This window comes from Grammomys surdaster, unplaced genomic scaffold (genome assembly GCF_004785775.1).
Source record: "Grammomys surdaster isolate TR1022 unplaced genomic scaffold, NIH_TR_1.0 125946, whole genome shotgun sequence".
NCBI lineage: Eukaryota > Metazoa > Chordata > Mammalia > Rodentia > Muridae > Grammomys > Grammomys surdaster.
The window spans coordinates 2,725,360-2,738,680 of record NW_021620768.1 but is presented as its reverse complement, the minus strand read 5'-3'; positions in this window follow the sequence as shown (position 1 = coordinate 2,738,680).

The window sequence follows — 13,321 nt, the reverse complement described above, 5'->3', positions numbered from 1 at the left end:
GGAGCAGGAGGGGCAGGAGGAGCAGGAGGGGCAGGAGGAGCAGGAGGAGCAGGGGGAACAGGGGGAGGAAGAGGAGGGGGAGATAAACAGAGCAGTGGAACACAATGGTCCAGAAATAAACCCACATGGGTCAACAATTGATTTTCAACAGAGTTGCATGTAAAGGTAGCTCAGCAAAGAAAGGATGCTTCTCCTTCCAGCAAATGAGTCTACAGTAGCTGTTTATGCATCTGCAAAGACACTATCTTTGCTCCATACCTCACGCCATAATTAGTCAATGAAGTATCTGAGACTCAATCTATAAAAGTTCTAAAAGATAACACAGGAGAAAACCTTAGTGACCTCATGTCATCCAGGGACGCCGTAGAGGCTTCCAACAGCACAACCCCCAAAAAACATCGTGAGAATCAAAACAGGAAACTACAAAACAGACCTGAGTGCTGTGACGTCACTGCACCAAGGCCCAGGGGAGACCACAGTTTGTTGATTACACACAACACCTTCTGCTCTCTTTTCTGAATAAAAGAATCCCCTGAGGCCGGAGAGCTGGCTCAATTCTTAAAGCAGGGACTACTCTTGCAGAGGACCCAAGTTTGGTTCCAGCTCCCACTTCCAGTGGCTCACAATTGCCTGTAACTCCAGCTCCAGGGGCTGCAGTGCCGCCCTCTGCCCTCTAAAACCAGCAGCGCACTCATACCCATATGCAAACACTACACATAAGTAGGAATAAAGGAAATATTTTCAGGCAGGGCAGGGGGAGAGACTTCCCTTTGGACATGGTAGTCCACTCCTGCACTTAAAAGGCTAAGGCAGGGGGGTCACAGCAAGTTCTAGGCTTGCCTGGTCTGCATGTTGAGTTCCAGGCCAGTCAGGTTATCCACTTATCTCTAAACAACTAGTTAGTCAGTCAGTCAGTCAGTCATTCAGTCACCTTTTGGCATCCACCTCATTTGCATACGCAGCAGGCATTCATTTGAATGAGAGGGATCCCACCTCAGTTCTGAGGTGCAATTATAATCTCATTTTTTTGTTCCTACACTAGCTGATTCAGGCAGGAAAGATAAAACTAACCTAAGGCAGTCAGCACATGGCTTCCCCAGGCAGGGTAGATAGCTTCAGACTTCTGGCATCTGCTCTGTCTCTGTCCATTAACTGCTGAGGTGAGTGGCCTCCCTGTGGCGGGTGGCAGTCATCTTGCCTCCCACAGGAACCAGCCCAGGGATAAAGTCAACACAGCAGAGAACAGGTGAGCTCAGAGAAAGAACAAGAAAACAGCCAGAAGCCTGGTCAAACCACGCCTGAGCCAATGGTAGTTCTGAAACTGTTGGTTATCTATGACATAAATTCTCTTTATTGTTTAAATCCGCTTGAATTGATTTTCTCTGTTCTTTGCAACCAAAACTCAACTATTAACGTAGGAACACAGTGCACCAGATGACAGATGACTCAGCAGGTAAAGGTGCTCGCCACCAAGTCTGACAACCTGAGTTCAAGTCTCCGTACCCACATGGACCTGGCAAGCGAATGTGCCGGTATGTACATATAATAAATAAATAATGAAAACTGATCTTAATGCAGGAGCTCAAAGGAGAATTGGTTAATTTTGACCCTGTAAGGGTCTTCAGCAGGGAAACCACTTGAGCTTTGATTGATAGGGGAGAGAAGGAATGATCAGGGCTAAGCCTCTCAGGCAGCTGGACAGGCCTTCCATAACCCTGAGGTGACCTTAAGGCAGCGGGACTCCTAGGCTGGCTGTGTTGCTCCCTTCTCTGGGGCCCTCCCCTCCCACACATCTGCCCTTTCGCATCTCCTTTACCTGGTGCGTTGGGAAGATATTAAGAACAACTTGTTCTGCCCAGGAACTGGAAAGACCCGTGGGGAATTCGCTAGAGGAAACCTGTTAGGCAACAAAGAGTACCAGCTGCCCAATCAGCGTTGGCATTTAAATTTCACAGTGCCTCCCTCCGGAGTGGCTTTCCCAGCCTGTGAAGGTGCTCCACTCTACTGGAAACCCCTCCCCCCATACCAGCAGGCCTGGAATTTTACCAGCTGGACAACACCTCATCCCTCTCCTGGGATCCCTGCAGACTTCAATAACAAAATCCTCATCTTCTAGAAATCTCTTCAGAAAGCAATCCTTTGCTCTTGGGCTCAGATAAGACCAGGCCCTTGATGTGATCTGGTTAGCTGCCTCCTTCCACAGCTCTGTGCTCACATGTGCAGCTCCAGCAGTTACTTGGCTTGTTCTAAGCCATGAGGCTAGCACGTAGAAGGGGCAAGACTCAAGCACAGTCCTTCGAGACCCATCTCCAGACCCCTGTGCTTACCTCTACTCTCATACAGAAACTAAGAAAACCGTCTTCACTCAGCCTTCCCAGACGCCATGTGAACAGCAGTCCCCAGGAAAGGTGTATTCCGCCTATCTGAAGACTTAAAGACCCACCACCACCAGAATCATTCATGTGGGCCTCAAACCTCTCCCATGAAATGGCCTCCAGCTCCCTCACCAGCAGCTGAATCAAGCATGAACAGGTTGGCCTTCAGTCTCTCAGCAACTGGGAGTCAAGGGGTGAGAAACAGCTTACATATCCTCGAACACCAGCAGTTGCCAGCCAATGGGTCACGGCTCCTCTGGGGCTTCAGTGACCCTTCCACAGGGGTCTCCTAAGACCACTGTTATGATTCATAACAGAAGCAAACTTACAGTTATGAAGTGGCAACAAAAATAATTTTTATGGTTGGGTGGTGTGCACCACAACAAGAGGAATTGTATTAAAAGGTTGCAGCATTAGGAAGGTTGAGAATCACTGCTTACACACACACATACACACATGCACACACATACATGCACACACACATGCACACACGCGCACACACACATGCACACACACACATGCACACACACATGCACACACACACATGCACACACTCGCACACACACATGCACACACACGCAGAGTCACACACACAGAGGCTGTGACAGTATGGAGAAAGTGTGAGAGCTGAAGGACAGAGCCAACCCCACACTCCACTGGGACCATGAAGAAGCCACACATGGAAGAAAGGGGTCAGGGGAAGTGCAGCTTCCTACCTGCTCTAGGGGACACAGAACAGAACCTCCTGGGTCGAAACCTGTGCACCACACTCAGAGTTTCCATCCTTCTCACAAGCTCACAGCAACCACGCTTCCTTTCCCACGCTGGTATCATGGCCCGACTCCTACTACCCAGCCTCCACAGAACAATGGAACCAAGAGGTCTCCTAAAATTAGCCAGCCTGCTTCTGGGCCTGCCAGGGCAGGTCCAGCTGCAGGCCCCCCTGCCGCTGCCCAGGGCTACCAAAGGACTTCCTGAGCTGGGGATGGGAAGTCCCTCTCCACCTACCACCCTCATCTCTCTGGGCCAGTTTTCACCGAGGACATAAACATCACAAAGGCCAGGAGTATAAGGGTGGGGAGGGGCGCTTGGAAGTAAAATGGAAGGCACTCCTCTGAGAGAAAAGCTAGAGAGATATGCCAAACCTGTCCCCAGTGATACCACTGAAACTTCCGAGGAGCAGATATTTCTCCAGTCCCCAAAGTCACAAGAATATCCCTTCTTCTGAATGTCCCTTTCGAAGCAGACCTGACGTGACCTTGCTTCATGGTTACTAACAGGGAAGTGCAGCCTATCAGGGACCCCTCTTCCCTGCCACCAAACCTATAGTAACCCCACACTCCAGCTACCTCTTAGGATGGCAGGGTGGCTCCCAGCACTTGGGTGGCTGAGGCTATGTAGCAAGTTCCCAGGCAGCCTAGGATAGATTGAGAGCTTGTCTAAAGACAAACAAAACCATTATGATGCTTTGAATGAGAATGTCTCCCTCCCATGTATGTGAACACTTAGTCCCCAGGGGGTGGCACTGTTTACGGGGAGGTTTACATAGTGTGGCCTCCATGGAGGAAGGATGTAACTGAGGGCAGGCTCTGAGACTTAAGAAGCCTTACAAACCTCCAGTTTGCCCTCTCTGCTTCCTGCTTACAGTTCAGGAGGTAAGCTCTAAGCTTCTGCTACTGCCACTTGCCTACTGCCATCATCTTTGGAATTGAAGCCTTACCTTCAGGAACTTAAGCCAAGAGAAGCTATTTCTTCTACAGATTACTTTTGTCAGACTGAGAGAAAAGCACCTGATTTGGCCAGGGCCGCTGTTCCTTCCTAGGAAGAACAGAGTCGCTGCTGTCTGTCGCTCAGGCCTGGACCCCATTTCTCTTCCCTTCTCAAGGACACAGCTGCTACCCACTTCCCTTCTCTACCAACAGCTCCTACCTCACAAATCTGCAAACGTTCCCCAGGATCTTTTTGTCTTCAAAAGCCCTCCCTCGGGTTCATATCTCCTTCCAACACCCTATACTGACCCCAACCCTCATCCATTCACCCCCCCTCCCTCCTACACCCACCCCTGTGGCCTTCTTCCCGCCCGCACTGAAAGCAAAGGACTGCTGCAGGGTCTGGGTTTCCACCTTTATCAGCTCAGGCCCTCTCTGCAACACACCCATCCATCTACTGAGATTGTCGAGTCAGGACTTTGTGCTACAAACCAGATAACCCCTCCTAGACTTGTGGCCCCTCCATTGCACCTTTCACCTGGGTCTCTCTGAGACCCTGTTCTTTTTCCTACGCATTTTTCTGTGCACAGCCCTGGTCACACCCACTCTCAGCTAGGTCTTTCTACTCATGTGACTTTTACAGTTGGAGGACCTTCATGCTCCTTCCCAGGACTCTCTTACCTGTCACTGTGCTCCCACTAGGGGACCACCTGTCCTGAGGATTTGTTTTTCAAGACAGGCTTTCTCTGTGTAGCCCTGGCTGTCCTGGACTTACTCTGTAGACCAGGCTGGCCGAGAACTCAGAGATTCACCTGTCTCTGACTCACCAGTGCTGAGATTAAAGATTTTAATGCCATGTCCTTGATGGAGGCCCCAGACCTACACTTGACAGTGCCGACCTCTGTGCCTTCCTGGAGCCCTATGCTTGACTATGCGATTGTCTACACAGCTACCAGCTGTGTGCGGCTGACCAACCCACATCTCAGACAGCACCATGGGCTCAACAGAACCCTGGCTTTACAATTCCTAAACCCAGACCTCCCTCAGTCTTCCTCATCTGAAGCAATATTCCCATGGGCCCAGCCAAACCACCAGAAATCAATTTGTCCTGCCTTTGCCCTGGCCAGCCACCACTGACGCAGTTGTCTTCCCATCCAGTGATGCTCTCCTAAGAAAGGTAGCTCAGAGCCCATGATTAAATGCTCCAAGCTTCCCTGCTCACAAAAACTCAGCCTCAGCAGAGGTTGCCCCTCTCCTCCCATCACTCTCCTATTCCCTAGCAGCCCCCATCTCTAGCCAGCTCCTACTGCTCCCTGACTTTGAACATGTATTTCCTTTTCCTTTTCCTTTTCCTTTTTTTTTTTTTCTTTTGGCTTTTCGAGACAGGGTTTCTCTGTGTAGCCCCGGCTGTCCTAGAACTCACTCTGTACACCAGACTGGCCTCGAACTCAGAAATCCACCTGCCTCTGCCTCCCAAGTGCTGCGATTAAAGGTGTGCACCACCACCGCCCGGCTGAACATGTATTTCCTTTGCTGCTTGTTTTCATCCTTAGATTCTGGAGACTCATCACTGGAGGCCATGTTTCCTCCACAGTTTTTCCTTGACTACCCAAGCTCTTGGATTCATGTCACCATCTTAGTTTTCAGAATATCACTTAAAATAGTCTTAGTTTTTTGTTTTCTTCTTCTCCTCCCCCTCCTCCTCCTCCTATATTTGCTATATTTGCTTATGTTCTGTCTCCCAGGATGAGAATCAGACTCTGAAAGAACAGAGACCACATCACTCCTGCCCAGCGCTGTGACCCTAGAGCTGTGACCCAGCATTGTGTCACCAGCTATTTGCGGATTGGATAAATAAGAGTTGTCCTAGACTGTCGGTCTTATCTCACATTGTCAAGAGAGTTTGTTTGCTTTTGTGATTCCGAGAACCAAACCCAAGACCTGGAACTTGCTAGGCAACTGCTTTACAATGAGCCACCTTCTACAGCTCCTAAATTTTGTTTTTATAATTTGCAAGGTCAAAATTGGAACTTAGCATAAAATGATAAACATGTAAGATGAGGTAGAATGGACATGGAGAGAACTCTCAGGAGGCTGATCCAGCAAGCGCTGTGGAGCCTGTTGGAGAGATTAAAAAGGATGGCAGAAACCAGCAGCGGCCACCACTGCAACAGAAAACCCAGCACCCTGGATAGCAGACCAGGACCCTCTGACCTTGTGATGTGACCTTGTCGTCTACAAATGGGCCACATTCATAACTATAGCAAGATATAAGGAGCAAGTGGGCTGCAGGTCAGGCACACCTGGCTGTATAATCCTTTTGGAAGGGAATTTAATACAAGTCAGAAACACTTGAGGCTGGAAAGGCTTCCTATACAGTTTCCCACATAACATGAAGGTAATTTTATCCAGCAGCCTCACCCGGATGCCTGTTGTTTGAGACAGGGTATCATAATCCTGGAACTCGCTCTGCAGAACAGAGATCTCACAAGATCCACCTGCCTCTGCCTTCCAACTGCCGGGACTGAAGGTGTCACCATGCCCTGTGTGTTTTGATGGCACCTAGTCACGGAAAGTCCATTTGGAATTTTCTGCTTATTGGCATTGTTTTGACCCTCAAAAGGTTTTGATTTTTTGAGTTCTTAGATTTGGGGGGTTTGAGACTGGGTTGTTCAACTATAGCCTCTATTGAAAATAACCAGTGTTTGCCAGACGTAGTGTTGCAAGCCTGTTACCCAAGCACTTGGAAGGCTAAGGCAGGATTAGGAGTTCAAGCTCAACCTACACTCTGAAGTCCAAGAACACCTTGGCTATATAGCAAGGTCCTGTCTCACAAAATCCAAAATAAACTAAACTAAGATACTCAACTTTTCCACATCTGGAAATTTATTCCGGAAAGCTCTCACAGAAGCATGAAGAAATGAGTATACAGAAACAGTCTCACAGAAACTTGGAAAGGACCCAAATGTCCATAAATAGAGAACTGGTTACATAAACAATTACACAGCCACACTGCAGGTCACACACCGCCATTGAAGGGAATGCCATAGGGCTGCACACACTTCCAGAAAGAATCCTACTGTGCTTCAGGAGGGGAGGCGAGATGCTGCAAAGTGAGAAGCACACAGATTTTTATTTTAAAACAAAAATAATACAGATGTGTATATGATTATTTTTAGGCACTATGCACCACACATGATGATCGTTGCCTCTAGGGGGAGGGAGGAAGTAAGGGGATTCACTTGCAACGTTTTACATTTCTGCACTGTTGGGGTTTGTGTGTCTGTGCATCGTGCCTGTGATCAGAAAACACAAGGAGCAGACAAGGACACTACCAGGTCAAGCAAGGACAGTGCCCAGGAAGGGAGAGAGCAGGCAGCTGTGGAATCTCTGGGTGCTGCAGTTCACACGTGTGCAGCAAGAGACGCGTGGGGCCCGGACTCAGGAAGGTGATGGTGAGTCTACAGGCACCGTGCTACAGAGTAAAGTCCTGCTTCGTCTCAGTGCCCACACTGTGACTGGTCATCTCCCAAGTGGCAGTCCCTACTCTGACACTTTTTCTGACCTTTCAACTCGAGTATGACTGAAGCTTCTTTTTGTCCTTCTCCATGGCATAGCCATGGTCTGCCATTGTCCCTGTGAGTCCGAGCAAGGGGATCCTCGGTGCGATTTAAGGTATGAAGGCTTAAGTCAAATAAAGATTAGTTTGTCAAATCATTTCAAATAGCACAACATATCAGTTTCTGAGGTGATTTTCCCACCTCTCTTCTGAGGTGGCCACGGCTGGGTGAGTATTGCTGAGTCAGCAGAGCATGCTCCATCGCGGCACACGGTGGCTGGAAGATCTCGTCACTGTGCGGTCACTGCTTAGAACTTAGGTCTGTGCCCATGTGGGTCCAGATGAAGATGCAGAAAGCTTGGTTCCGCTTCTTCCCAGTGGCTGCCGGGTGAGGAGGAGACACTGTACTCTAGAGCCCGGAATAATTCCAGCCTTAAATGTGATAAGATTGAAAAGCCCATGAAATAAAATTTCAAAACATTGGCTCCGTGAAGACATTTTGCTCCACCTTTCTTATGTTTGATGACTGTAGTCAAGGTTTTGCCATTTTTTTAAAAGATATAAAGTGAGGCCTTGAGCATGGAGGCTGGTAACAGAATGCCTTAAGACATTTTGTTTATAAACTAGAGATAATAAATATAATAAAAAATAAATAAATAATAAAATCATAAGTAAAAGTTTATAAAACTTAGTTTACAAACTAGAAAAACTGACGGCTCATGATTCTAGAGGCAGAGCATCCGCGGGAGAGGGCTCGTTTCATCCAACTGCCTCTGCCTCCCAAGGGTTGGGATTAAAGACATCAGTCACACCACCATGCCCAACTCTCATTCCTTTCTTAATTACACTTACTTTTCCATCTTCTGTGTTTTCCTGTGGGGCGTCAGAACACACCTTGCTGGAGCCGGTTTTTCCTTTCCACTTCCTCGCTCAGCTTCAAGCTTTTGTGTCAAGCCCTATTACCACTGAGCCCTGTCCTGCTGTCTCCTAGAGGACTAATACCAACACAGCGCAAATTAAGTGAATGTTTTTTAACTAGATGATCTGTGGTTTCCTAAAATAAAGACAAAAAATAGTTCTATTGAAAGTTATAGCATTTGTTGGTGATATTTTTCTTTATTGCTTATCTGTCATCCCTGGTCCATTAAAGAACCTCCATCGTCTGTACTAAAAACTCATCAGTTTTGATATAACAGAAACTTGATGCTATTAGCTTGCTGATTTCATCTTTTTTTTCTTTTGTTTTTTTCAAGGCAGGGTTTCTCTATGTTGCCCTGGCTGTCCTGGAACTCACTCTGTAATCCAGGCTAGCTTTGAACTCAGAGATATGCCAGCTTCTGCTTCCCAGGTGCTGGGCATGCACCTCCATTGCCCAACGCTAATTATGTCATTATAAAAGTATATTTACCAAGGTCAGAACTTGTTCTATTTAATTGTTTTACTTAACTGTAGCTTATTTATAGCTTTAAGATGTGCAGAAGTCTGACATGCAAATCCTCAAATGTGTGAGGCAGGTGCCTCCCAAAACAGCTCAGAGGCGAGGTGAGCCTCTGTCAGCTGCTAGAGATAAATACTCCAGCCTCCAGGACCATCTCGTCTCAAGGTGCCAGGACTCTAGAGAAGTGGTTTCCTGATCTGGCCCTCTTTTCTCATGATGATGGGCTCTGTTGGAGAAACCCGGCCCTGCCAACAGAGGGCGGTCTTGCTCCACAGCCCCAAGCACAAAAATCCACTTCATACTTGGTGCCGACCCTAGCCAGGAACAGTGTGAACCAGATGCTAGACTAGCAAGGCCCCAACTTCATGCTGCCCAACAGTCCAGAGAGACTCGGGTGGGATGGCGATAAATCCAAGCGGCTCTGGCAAGAGCGGCTCTCCCAGAGTAAGGTGTGGGCTGGCCCTGTGGTTCCTGCCAAAAGTCAGCCTTGGCCTCTGTGCCCCACAAACTACTGACCCACAAGAACACTCAGCCCTACAAATACAAACAGCCAATCTGCAGCTTGGAGTCCTCGAAATTTGAAAATTCCAGAAATAGCTCTCCTTCACACAACTCCCTGAAGTGACACAGCCTCAGAAACTGAACTGTCTCAACCATACACAAGAGTGATGTCACCAACACACGTCTGGATCAAAACGGGGTCGCACAAAAGAACCAGGACTGCACATTCCCAAGCAGAAAGGGTGACTGCTCAGTGTTCCTGAAGCAAAGGGACTGCCTGAACTGGAAGGGAACTAAGCATAACACCTGTCTGTCAGTCTGTCTGTCTGTCAATCTGTCTGTCTGTCTGTCTGTCTGTCTGTCTGTCTGTCTGTGTAGATGGGTATTTACTTTATTTTGTTTGTGTGAGACAAGCTCCCATGTAGCTCAGGCTTCCTTTGAACACATGATGAGGCCACTATTTCTAAAGAAATTTGTTTAAAAGTATGTATAGTTGTGTCCGTGCCCTCATGCAGGTGCCACAGAAGTCAGAGTCATCAGAATCCCTAGAGCTGGACATACAGATGGTTGCAAGCCACCTGACATGGATGCCAGGAACCAAACTCTGCCTCTCTGGAAGATCAATAAGTGAGCTTAACCACGAGGCCATCTCTCCAGCCTCATAGGCCACAACTGCTAAATTTAAAGATTTTTTTTCCCCAGGGCTGGAGAGATGGCTTAGCAGTTATGAGCACTGACCGTTCTTTCAGAGGTCCTGAGTTCAATTCCCAGCAACCACATGGTGGCTCACAACCATCTGTAATGGGATCCAGTGCCCTCTTGTGGTGTGTCTGAAGACAGCTATAGTGTACTCACATACATAAGCTAAATAAACAATTTTTTTTTGGTTTTTTGAGATAAATAAACAATTCTTTAAAAAAAAATTCCTGCCGGGCAGTGGTGGCACACGCCTTTAATCCCAGCACTTGGGAGGCAGAGGCAGGTGGATTTCTGAGCTCGAGGCCAGCCTGGTCTACAGAGTGAGTTCCAGGACAGCCCAGGCTATAAAGAGAAACCCTGTCTCGAAAAACCAAAAAAAAAAAAAAAAAAAAAAAAAGAGAGAGAGAGAGAAAGAAAAAGAAAAAAAATTCTTTCCATTTCAATTTTTCTTGCATTTATCGTTTATTATTACTGTTATTATTAGTTATTGTGTGGTGGGGTTGAGGGGAAGATAAACGGAACGAAGGAGAGTGGGCTCACACAGGCGCAAGTGAAGGCCAGAGGACAACTTTTGGGAGTCAATTCTCTTCGTCTATGTTGCTGAGGCTGAGCCCCCTCCTCCCCCCCCTTTTGATTTAGGCCACACCAAGTACTCTAGGCTAGAAGGCCCAGGTAATTCTCCTGTCTCCAGTACAGATGACTTCTTTTATTTCATTTTTAATCTTTTTATTAATTTATTTTTTTATTTTTTGAAACAGGGTTTCTCTGTGTAGCCCTGACTGTCCTGGAACTCATTCTGTAGACCAGGCTGGCCTCAAACTCAGAAATCTGCCTGCCTCTGCCTCCCAAGTGCTGGGATTAAAGGCGTCTGCCACCACTGCCCGGCCTATTTTATTTTTTAATATTTATTTATTTTATGTATGTGAGTACACTGTCACTCTCTTCAGACACATTAGGAGAGATAGTTGTGAGCCACCATGTGGTTGAACTCAGTACCTCTGGAAGAACTGCCAGTGCTCTTAATCACTGAGCCATTTCTCCAGCCCCTTTTAGTCTATTTTCATTATTATTATAAGTGTGTGTGTGTGTGTGTGTGTGTGTGTGTCTGTGTCAGTCTGCCTGTCTGTCTATCTGTCTGTCTTTGTGTGAGTATATATGCACACATTTGTGCCTGGGGAGACCAGAAGAGTGTGTCAGATCCCTTAGAGTAGGAGTGCATTTGTGAGCCTCAGAACTTGGCATCTGGGATCCACACTCCAGTCTTACAGAGAAGCAAGTGTTCTTAACTGCAGAGTAGTCTCTCCAGCCTCTGGCAGCCAGCTCAGGTGGGCTCCAGTGCTGGACCTGATGGCCCCCACCTTTAATCTCAGCACTGAGGCAGATGGATCTCTGAGTTCTAGGTCAGCCTGGTCTACAGAGTGAGTTCCAAAACAGCCAGAAATACATAGAGAGTCCCTATCTCAAAAAAGCAAAATAAGGTATGTTCCAGTGCTGGGCTTGGTGGTTCACACCTTTAATCCTAGCACTTGGAAAACTGAAGCAGACAGATCTCTATGAGTTCAAGGCTAATAACTAGCATGGCAGCTCACAGCTGGCTATACTATAGTCCAGTGGGCTCTGATGCCCTCTTCTGGTGTGCATACATGCAGACAAAATGCCCATAAAATACATAAAATGCACATAAAATACATAAATAAATAAATCTAGAAAGAGAAGGAGAGGGAGGAGCATGAGAAGGAAGAAGAAAGGAACAGGAGGAGGAGGAGGGAGAGGAGGAGGAAGAGCAGGAGCAGGAGAAGGAGGAGCAGGAGGAGGAAAAGAAAAGAGTTCAGAATGGACAGAGGGGTGAAAAGAAGCCTTAGGAAAGGACATACTTCACATCCAAGAAGCTGCCTCCCTCAAACATAGCAAGTATGTAATTACACCTTCAGGCCTCCAGAGGTCACTATGTTCTGAGCTGAAACAACTGATTGGCAGTCACAACCCTTGAAGCAGCCAACAGCGATCTGCTGGAACAGGGCTTCCTGCGTGCTAGGATAGGTTCTAGGGAATCCACAGTAACCAGATGTGAAAATGACCGTCCAGCCAGCACTAAGTGAGTTCAAGCCCTTCCTCAGGATGCACGAGAAAGATTAGACCCAGTACCCTAAGGAAGAATATAGAAGAATTGGGGCGGACACACAGGGATGCTGCTTGGCATGCCAGGCCCCCTTCATCTCCTCTCACGCCCAGGTGGGAATGCAGGGCGTAACAGCATACACACAGTACACAGTCGACAGTAGGTTTTCCTGTTGCCTCCCCTAGCTTATCAGTGAATAGACCAAAGGGAAGAGCTGGGTTCCATTCAGACGTATAGAGCTCAATTCATGCTCAGTGGACAGCAGATCCTTTAAGTCCCAAGTGGGTTCTGACAATCCATCCTCCAATGAGCCCAACATGTGGGGCTCACTCCCAGAGCAGCAGTAGAAGCGCCTGTCCCTGGAGGGCCTGCTTATGGGACAAGGATGGGCTAGTAACGGTGAGAGAAAGGGGCAGGGCAGAGGCAGACAGCACGAACAGGGGTACACAGATTTCACATTATGTCACCTGCCTTTTCCAGAAGGCACCAACTGTATTCACATGTATCAAAGAATAAGGCAACATACACACACACACACACACACACACACACACACACACAATCTGAGCATAATAGTACACATATGTAATCCCAGGACTTGGGAGGCTGAGGCAGGAGGATTAACTCATACTCCAGACTGAACTGCAGAGCAAGACCTTGTATCAAAAAGAAAAAGGGGCCTGGCAGTGGTGGCACACGCCTTTAGCCTTTAATCCCAGCACTTGGGAGGCAGAGGCAGGCGGATTTCTGAGTTCGAGGCCAGCCTGGTCTACAGAGTGAGTTCCAGGACAGCCAGGGCTATACAGAGAAACTCTGTCTCGAAAAACCAAAAAAAAAGAAAGAAAGAAAGAAAGAAAGAAAGAAAGAAAGAAAGAAAGAAAGAAAGAGAGAGAGAAAGAGAGAAAGAGAGAAAGAGAGAAA